Source organism: Prosopis cineraria, unplaced genomic scaffold, assembly GCF_029017545.1.
Source record: "Prosopis cineraria cultivar Desert tree isolate PC_DT_omini unplaced genomic scaffold, ASM2901754v1 PC13, whole genome shotgun sequence".
Lineage (NCBI taxonomy): Eukaryota > Viridiplantae > Streptophyta > Magnoliopsida > Fabales > Fabaceae > Prosopis > Prosopis cineraria.
In genome coordinates this window covers 34,580,855-34,590,114 of record NW_026555344.1, presented here as the reverse complement: position 1 = coordinate 34,590,114, position 9,260 = coordinate 34,580,855, and the positions used below count along the sequence as shown (strand labels likewise).

The 9,260-nt window shown below is 30.9% G+C and overlaps 1 pseudogene; it reads right to left on the bottom strand.

Annotated features, from left to right (window-relative positions):
- Positions 1-520: 520 nt before the first annotated feature.
- Positions 521-5,548, bottom strand: LOC129291678 (chloroplast envelope quinone oxidoreductase homolog; annotated as a pseudogene).
- Between the last annotated feature and the right edge of the window lie 3,712 nt (positions 5,549-9,260).

Here is a 9,260-nt window from a genome sequence, read left to right as displayed (position 1 = left end):
TGTTAAAAAATAGGTAACTATTTTGTTAAGAAGTAAAATTTAATTAAAAATATCTTATATTTCTCAATAAATGGAATAAAGTTTCCGAACCTGTGTCATACATTTTCAATACTGATCGCGGCGTGCATAGCTTTTTAATTTTTATTTTTTGTCAGAAAGTGTGCATAGTTTTCCAAATAAACATATCCTTCCCCTGCTCAAAAATATAAAACCTTTTTTTTCCTGAAATTATATATATAAAAATATAATTTTTTTAATTTTCAATGCATAATTAATGAATTTTTTTAAAAATATTTTTAATAAATAAATCACTTAATTATTTATCTTTAAATGAGACACAATTAAAAAAATACAAACATGAAAAGATGATATTATAATAAAGATAATTAACTAATTTATTGAGATTGTAATTCAATTAAAAATGCTCTATATTTTTTTAATGGAAGGAATATTTGATATATCTTCTTTTTTTTTTTTTGGGTACAACGCTTCTTAAAAATACACCATCTGGGAGTGAGACTACATAAGAAACACCGAAGGCACAGACAAATCAAATGAGATCTTGTCATAACAAATCTCGCAATAATAAACATAGTTTTTGTACGCTTATGTATCTACAGCTCCACAATGATCTTCCCTGTAGCATGGCCATCAATACTCCTAGCCCAAGCATCTTCAACCCTGTTCAGTGGATGTTTAGAATCTATTACAGTCTTAAGCTTACCGTTCTTGACCAAATCAATCAGATACTGAAGATTCTCTCCATTTGGAATCAAAAGCAGAGGCACAAGTTGCTTTTTGGAGAAGGTAAGTTTCTTGAGAGCAAATGTCATGAATGCACTAGCACTGGGAGTTACATCTATAACCTTCCCATTAGTGCTCAGGTTAGGCTCAAAAGTGGACCAAGGAATCCCCATTGCACAGTGTATCACTGCATCATATTTCTTACCTGATGGACTCTTCAAGGCAGCACCATCTGGGGTCTTATAGTCGATAACTTCGTCGGCCCCTAAGCTTTTGACTAGTTCAAGGTTTCGAGCTCCACAGGTGGCTGTCACATGAGTGTTTCCCAGCTTTGCCAGTTGAACTGCATAGTGACCTACACCACCTGATGCAGCAGTAACCAAGATGTTTTTTCCGGCCACCACTTCCATCAAGTCTAACTGCTGCAGATTGGAGAGCCTGGTGAGCAGTGAGACCAGCAACAGGCAAGCCAGCACATTCTGATGCTAAGAGTTCAGGTGGCCTTGTTGCAGTGACGCTCTCCTTAATAACAGCAAATTCGGCCAGTGCGCCTCCATTCTACAATACAAAATTAAATTGCAAGAGATTTATGAAAATGAAGGACCTCTAAAAGAATTTAATATCACAAGACCTTGGACAAATCAGATATTTGTTAAAATAGTAACTTCATTTTAACTTCCCTAGTTAATTTGTTCATGTTTACTTGTTAGAAATTATTGTTAGATATTAAATTCTTTTAAGGGTTCTTCGTTGATATTCTCCCATCTTCAAATATGAAGGTCATGCTTGATCTTCTTGGCATGTGACACAAACAGACGCCATCAACACTATTTTGGTCATCCAATGACAACCCTAGTTTTAATTAGTTCTATTCAAGATTTCATGTAATGGTTTAGGCTTTAGTAATTGTAGGTCTAATTTTTCCTCCAAGTTGATCCTTTCAAAGTAGAAAACTAACTAAATATTTCAAGGAGTCGAAACAAAACTAAACTTCCAAGTACAGAAGTGATGAAATCTTTGCCAAAGCAAATTGATACCAAGGTCATATACAGAGAGTATGCCTAAATTAATAGGGCTTTACTCTTCTATGAACTACATGGTCAAGAAAAAGAAACAGCTAATGATTGATTCGGAAAATCTAAAAGAATCAACGCATCCAAGTTGTTAACCAAGTACTGTTATGCCCACATCATGATTACATCAATTTACTAACCTTAGTCTTGCTGAATGCAGGGATCAGATGCCTTAAATACAATACAAGCAGGTGTTTTCTTGGTCAATACTAAGAAATAGGTCATAGGCAGAAACACAACATAGAAATAGGAAAAAAAAAGCATATTTATAATTTAATCCAAACAGGTTTACTTGCCTTATATGTATCAAAATTATTTTTCTTTTTACCCCGGACGAAATATCAAACACAAGAAACTAAAAACAATATACAAAGAGTGAACTGAAAGACAGAGCCAAAAAAGACTCGGATACAGAGCTGACTACTCTTTAATTAATTTCTTTCAACAAGCAAAGAGCAGAAGAGAGTCGATAGGATTATCACCACAATCCCATCCCATAACATATTCCAAACCATAGATACATCGTAGACTGCACACATAATTTTTCTTGCAACAATAAATACATCAGATTTTAAAATTATACAACATTCCCATGAATGATTTATAACAAATGCTGTTATCAAATATTTGATTAATATAATCAACTATTAAATTACATATATAAATAAGACACTTAAAAATCAGCATCATGTGACGTGTTGAAACCTAGATTTCTGCCAGTAGCAAGTTCCCCTGGCAAGTAAGACAGTATCTCTTAAAACTCATTCCTTAAATTCGACCTACAAGTCTTATGTCCTACTGAAAAACCCCATCTACTTCTAACTAATTAAAAAGAAAAACTTTGACAATTTTTTTCCTCAATCCTAATGTCCTCAAAACATGTAGAATCCACTCTTTTAACCTCCCTTAAGAAACTCCACCACCAACATGTATATTTAAATGAATTTAACTTGCAAGCTTCCACTGCAGTTTTTCAGAAAAGGCCCTTATGCTTAAAACTCATGCAAAGAATATGTACATTTACGAGGAGTGTAACCCTCTGAATTACTCATTTAAGCATAAAAATCAAAGAAGCTAACATGTGAGAGGAGTGCAATACTTTGAATTAGCTGCTTTCTTTTCTTTCTTGTATAGTTTTAACATAGCCTTCAAGTAATTTTTTTTTTTAAAGGAATATGCCCATCAAAACTTTATGCTAAAATTTAATTTTATTTTCGGGAGATCACTACTGACCAGTGACCACTTAGTAAAGGAAGCTATGATTCAAATGGGAGAACCACTAATCCTGAAACCTCAAGTAGTTAGGTGCATGCCTACGAATGATTTTCTTTCACAATTCTAATTCTAACAAGATAGTTTTCTGAACAAAACAAAATCAGCTATGCTAAAAGACCATGAGCATGGTAGTGTGAACCAAGAGCACTTAATATAACCCCAAAATGCAGTACGTGATTAGATATGGGAAACGATCAAGATAAAAAAGCAATAAATAAATTGCCTCAAATGATAGAATAGATAGTAGGAATTAATGAGAAAAAAGTTCATTTAAAATTATACAAAAAATGTTGCCGTAATCTCTGTTTTGAAATACTATAAACTACAAATCATCATGGAAACTGAATTTTCTCACAAAGATATTTTGATCAATCTATCAAACACCATAAAAATATATATGGCAGTCCAGGAATATTTTTATAGGAAGAGAAGATCTAAAATTGCCTCAGCATTTACTTATTAATTCTAGAGATATCCTTCCAACTATACATGTTTTCCTATGCATTGCATAAAATCTAAAAGGTGAGATGCATTATTCATAACTCGTGAATAATGCAAATAGATATAAGTTCTTTTTTGTTGAATGAGATAAGTTTTATTATAGATATTGACGATGGGAGTGCAGATATTAGTGCTCAACTTAAATGAACAGGATGGACAAACATAAAATTATGCACAGGACAACTTACCAAGACATTAACCACGGATACAACTCTGTCTCCAGGCTTGAATTTCTGAACACCTGAACCAACAGCAATAACCTCTCCAGCCACATCAACTCCTGCTCCAGCATGGAGTATTTTCAATTCAATGTTTAACAAATATTGGTAGTGCAAAACTTGATTTTGTAAAACATACAGTAAGTTGAATTGATAAGCCACAACAGAACTACTTGCATTTATCTGAAGATCTTGATGCCAAGTTGGATATGAAATTGTGCAGTTGTATTACGCAAACAATATGATGATAATCATGTACTCTTAACTCTGGATGTTTTACTGAACTTTTGTACAATTACACAGCCTGGCAAAGTTTGACAAATGTATATCCATGTACATGCTATCACTAATATTTTATACAATTAAGTACACTTAGAAATGAACGTAGATAGGCCATTCATGATAGATCAGATGCTTTTTAAAATAGAAGAAAATTCTGTACATTGGCATAAAGTAGTTATGATATGCAGGAGAGAGGAATTAACGGTACAGTGACAGATGTCACTTGAAAGGGAAATATATCATCACATACAAATCTCATATACTTACTTAAGCATAGATAGACTCATTAGTTCCTATCGGAAGACTTCTTCATGGAAATACTACAGGAAGAGATATGTACATTTTTAAAGCATAGACACTAGAGTATCTTTTACATGAAGATCCCAGAAATGAAAAGGGGAAAGTACCAGGTATGTGGGGGAGCTTTCCAGGTAAAAGTGGCCACAACATGCCTTTTTGAACTTTCCAATCAAACGGATTTATACTAGATGCTTCCACTTTGATCAAAACCTCATCTTTGTTTGGAGTGGGTATTGGAACTTGGTCATGCTGCATTAATTGTAAAGCATAAAATATCAATAAAATTGGTAGGTGGTAAAAAAATTCTCATAGCATGGACAACATCAATTCATAGGATTTCAAGTAAAGTGATTTTCCTGCAGCATGCAACACATGAATGGAAATTATATGTCCACCTATCTCCCATGAAATCATTCAACCAATAAAACCATTTTTCCTGCCCCACTCCTTTCGTTGGTGTCTATCGATGCTTATCATAAAATCTACTCGATCTCCATCTAAAGAGATATGGTTTCAAACACAACTAAACAAATCTCAACAAATGCCGTATGAATGATCCTAAACCAGGGAGTTGCATTTTCTTTTTCTCACGTTTTCCCCCCTTGATATCAAAAGGTAAAAGAGAATTAGGGCTTAAGTAACTAAATACTGCACTAGCTTAGCGTGATTTGCTCTATCTAAATACATGTGACATGTATGACGTGACGATTCCTTAATGCAGTTATTCATACTAACTGAGCATTGCAATTAAGCTTCCACTTTACAACTAGCCTTCTTATTGATAAAAGAGAAAATCTATACAGACCCATGTATTTCTGACCACCCTGCAAATACCCCCAGAATACAGATACTGCATATCAATGATTACATCCAAATGATGTATAAAATACACATGATTCTGATTCCAATGAGAATCCATGGACTTTCAAAGCACTGAGATCTTCCACCATAAAGGAATTCCATTAAACATGAAGTGGAAGAGAAAGAAAAATGCAGTGAAGAGAAATCTATGAGGCTGAAAAACCTTCAAGGCAGAAGGGCCTCCGCCATACCCATGGTACCGAACCGCATGCATAAGCTTCTCCATATCCACACTAACTAGAGAGTACAGAGGGAATGTGGTATTGTGGTGACTAGCAAGGGCCGAAAGGGGCAACATACTGGACAATAATATAATTAAAAAAAGAAATAGACAGAATTATTGGGGAAAAAAAATATTTTTAATGAAATTGTCAATTTAATACTCCCTTTCAAATTACAAGATAGCTTTAGATAAAATCATACGTATTAATAAATTTATTAAATATATTTTACAATCTCATTTTTTTAACATAAAAAATATAAATTTTTAAAAATAATTTTCATTTAAAATTTTATTTGTAAAAAAAATATTAAAAAGAGAATATATAAAAGAATAATAATAAAAAAATATCATTATATATTTTGATATTTTAAATATTTTAAAAAATATTTTATAATTTAAAATAGAGATAATATATTAAAATTATCCACCATTGTTGATGAGTTGAGAGTAAAAGTGTTTAATTTACAACTAGGTAATAATAATTAACCATTATTTGATAACGCACATATGCTTGCTTTTTTTTGTGTTGGTGGGTATTAAGAGACCACGTGGCTGTCCATGCAACCAATCACTTTCTTTCGATTAGAAGCGAGGCTGGAGGCCAAAAAGGCGTGTAGCCAATTCTCTTCTCCCTATTTATTGTATTTGTCCCATTTATGGGTTGATTTATTTTGGTTGGTAAAGGATTTGGCTTACAATTTAAAGATCCTATTTGGTACAAGAAAATGAATGAGAAATCATAATTAGAGATCCTACTATTAATTATAATTAAAGATTTTAAATTATTAAAATTTTAATAACAGGTTATAGTCTTTATTTTATAATAAAATACCTTTTGTTGATTGTTTAAAATTTATATCTGACTTTTGTAAATTTTCAATTAATATTATAAATATTCTGGAGCATCTTTGATTAATTTTTCAAACAATTTATCTATATATTAACAGTAAAAAATACAATTGATTGGCCTATGATTTTATAACAAATTCTCATAAATTTTTAAGTGATGTTACAAATAATCACAAACGTATTTTGTAGATCTCCTAAGCAATTTATCTATATATTAATAGAAAAAAATCAAAATTTACAACTAATTCTCATAAATTCTCAACTAATATTATAAATAATCTCAAGTGTATTTTATTAATGTCTCAACTAATTATTCACATTTTTTAAATTGTAAGTAAAGATCGTGTTCTATTATTGAGATTTTCAATAATTTAAGATCTGTAATTGTAATTAATGTTACGAGACCTTCCATTGTTCCATACATATGGCTTATACACACAATTATCAACAATTGTAATATCTTAAAAATTTTAGTAGAGGTTAAAGAAGAGTAAAATGATAAATTGTGTTTTAACTCAGATAATTTGAAGTTGACATAGGGCTTTTGGGCCTACCAGACCCTAATTGAGTTTAGAATCAAGTTATGAGGGATTATTGGGCCACTTTGGGCCCAAATTAGATGGATGAATGTGGGCTTAACCTACTGCACTATTTGCAACAACAGAGGACACATACGCCATAGTGGATCAATGCAAATTCATTTTTAAAATCTCTAATGTAATAGTGTCTGTGTGAGGAGGGAATGAGAGAGCTCAAAGGGGGGAGCCTTCCTTTGTCAGGGTTTGCAAGTTTCAACCCTTTTGATATCCTTAAGAGATATGCAACTTTTAGGTCACCGCCTACACTCTCTCTTCTATACTCTTCATGCTCTTCTTCTTATTACTTTAGGTGGTGGCGGCTAAGATCCAAAAATGGTAGGAACTATGTTAAGTTTCTGACATGATTTGGATTAATGGAAGTTTAATCAAGTATTTTAGAACAACCACTTGCAAAGGTCTTGAGTAGTCTAGTGTGATAAACCCTAGTATGGATTAGCTAATAAATGGTGATTTGCAAATTGAATGCTCATTGTTGGTTATTGGGAGATTAAATGAGGTATTGGAGCTTAAGCAATGAAATAGATATATATAATGTATATAATCCTAGTAGAGGTCTTGGGATTTTGAATTTGATTAAGGGAATTAATTGTGATTAGTAATAATTAATCCCTAATGGCAATTAATGCAATTGATTGTAGATGTTGGCTACTCTAAAATACTTGAGCTTGTTGGAGGTTTTTTAGGTCATCAAAGTATACTTTTGGTTGGTAAAACTAAGGGTTGAGGTAACTAGCAATTAAATTTTTGTATATGTTTATTGTTTGCAAATTTAATATGTGATTAAGCTTGGCATAATAATGAATGAAATTAATGAATAGCTATGTTGAAAGTTGATAAATAATAATTTTATATATTTTTATCCTTTTAATTTAGATTTTTAAATATTTATTTAAGTTAATTGAATTTACTTGGATATTATTTGATTTTATTAACTAATATTTAATTTTAAAATTTTAACTAACTAAATATTGAATTTTAAAATATAATTATATCTTTAATATTTTTTCATAGTTATTATTTAATTTAATTTTATTTGTTTAGATATTCTAAATCTAATGTAAAAGATAGATGGAGATTATTTTGGATAGAAGAGTGTGGATATATTTAAAGATCAAGTTAATAATCAAATTATAAAAATTTTATTTCTATTTATTTTGAGTTGTTTAATATAACTTTCAATTAGGGTTATTAAAGGTGGTTTTGTCATTTTATTAAATTATTAATTTTTATATATAAGAGAGATGCATGTGAGGAGCACAGTTTTTTGAGACAAGAGAGTAGGCGGCGCATCACTTTTAAATTAGAAAAAAATTACAATCAAGTACTATTGGAGGAATTATTTACAGACAACTATCAAATAATTCTAAAATTATGCTTTGCAGTATCAAGAAATTAAAATGTAATTAATTTTTAGCATGAACAGACAAAACTACTTTTCCAATTTGTTTAAAGAAAAATCTCAACCACCAACTGTCGAAGCTCCAACTTCGGTGGCCAAACTACATCATCGACCGACCATCTGAGCTCCGGCAGTGATAGCTGGACGCCGTCAAAGCTCCAGAGTCGATCACCAGATTGATAAGGGAGGCTAACTATTTGTTTTAAAGTGATCAAGGTGGGGTTTGAACTCACATCCTTTTAGCAATCAAAAGAGTTGTTAGCCACTAGGCTAACAAATCCTTTCAATTATATAATAAAAAGTTATATATATATATATATATATTCAACTTTGCTTCCATTTTTCATGTCAATATTTATTAGGAGCTCAATGGTTACTTATTATTTTATAAATAATTACTTGTTAAACTATTACGCATTGATTTTTATAAATGCTTATTTGTTTTATTACTAGGAATGATAAGTTTTCATTAACAATTTAATAAGCAAATATTTGTGAAATGACAAGTCCCCGTTACTAACTTTGAAAATTTCTCTTGATAGCTTGATAAGAAAATTTTAGCAAAATAATAAGTTTTTATGAGCTTTTGACATGTAAGCTTTCGATAAAAAAATAAGTAAACATTTATAAAAAAACATTCCATATTAAATTTCTTTGATCAGTCCCAATAGTTATTTAACAAATAACTATTTGTGAAATGACAAGTCTCATTGCTAGTTTTAAAAAGTTTTCTTGATAAATTGATAAGAAAAATTTAGCAAAATAACAAGTTCCGATGAACTTTTGTCGACATGTAAACTTTTGATAATAAAAACAAGTAAACATTATAAAAAAAAACACTCCATATTAATTTCTTTGACAGGTCCCTATTAACAATCTAACAGTAATCATTTGTGAAATGACAATCTCATTACAAAAGACTACTTTTTAAACTAC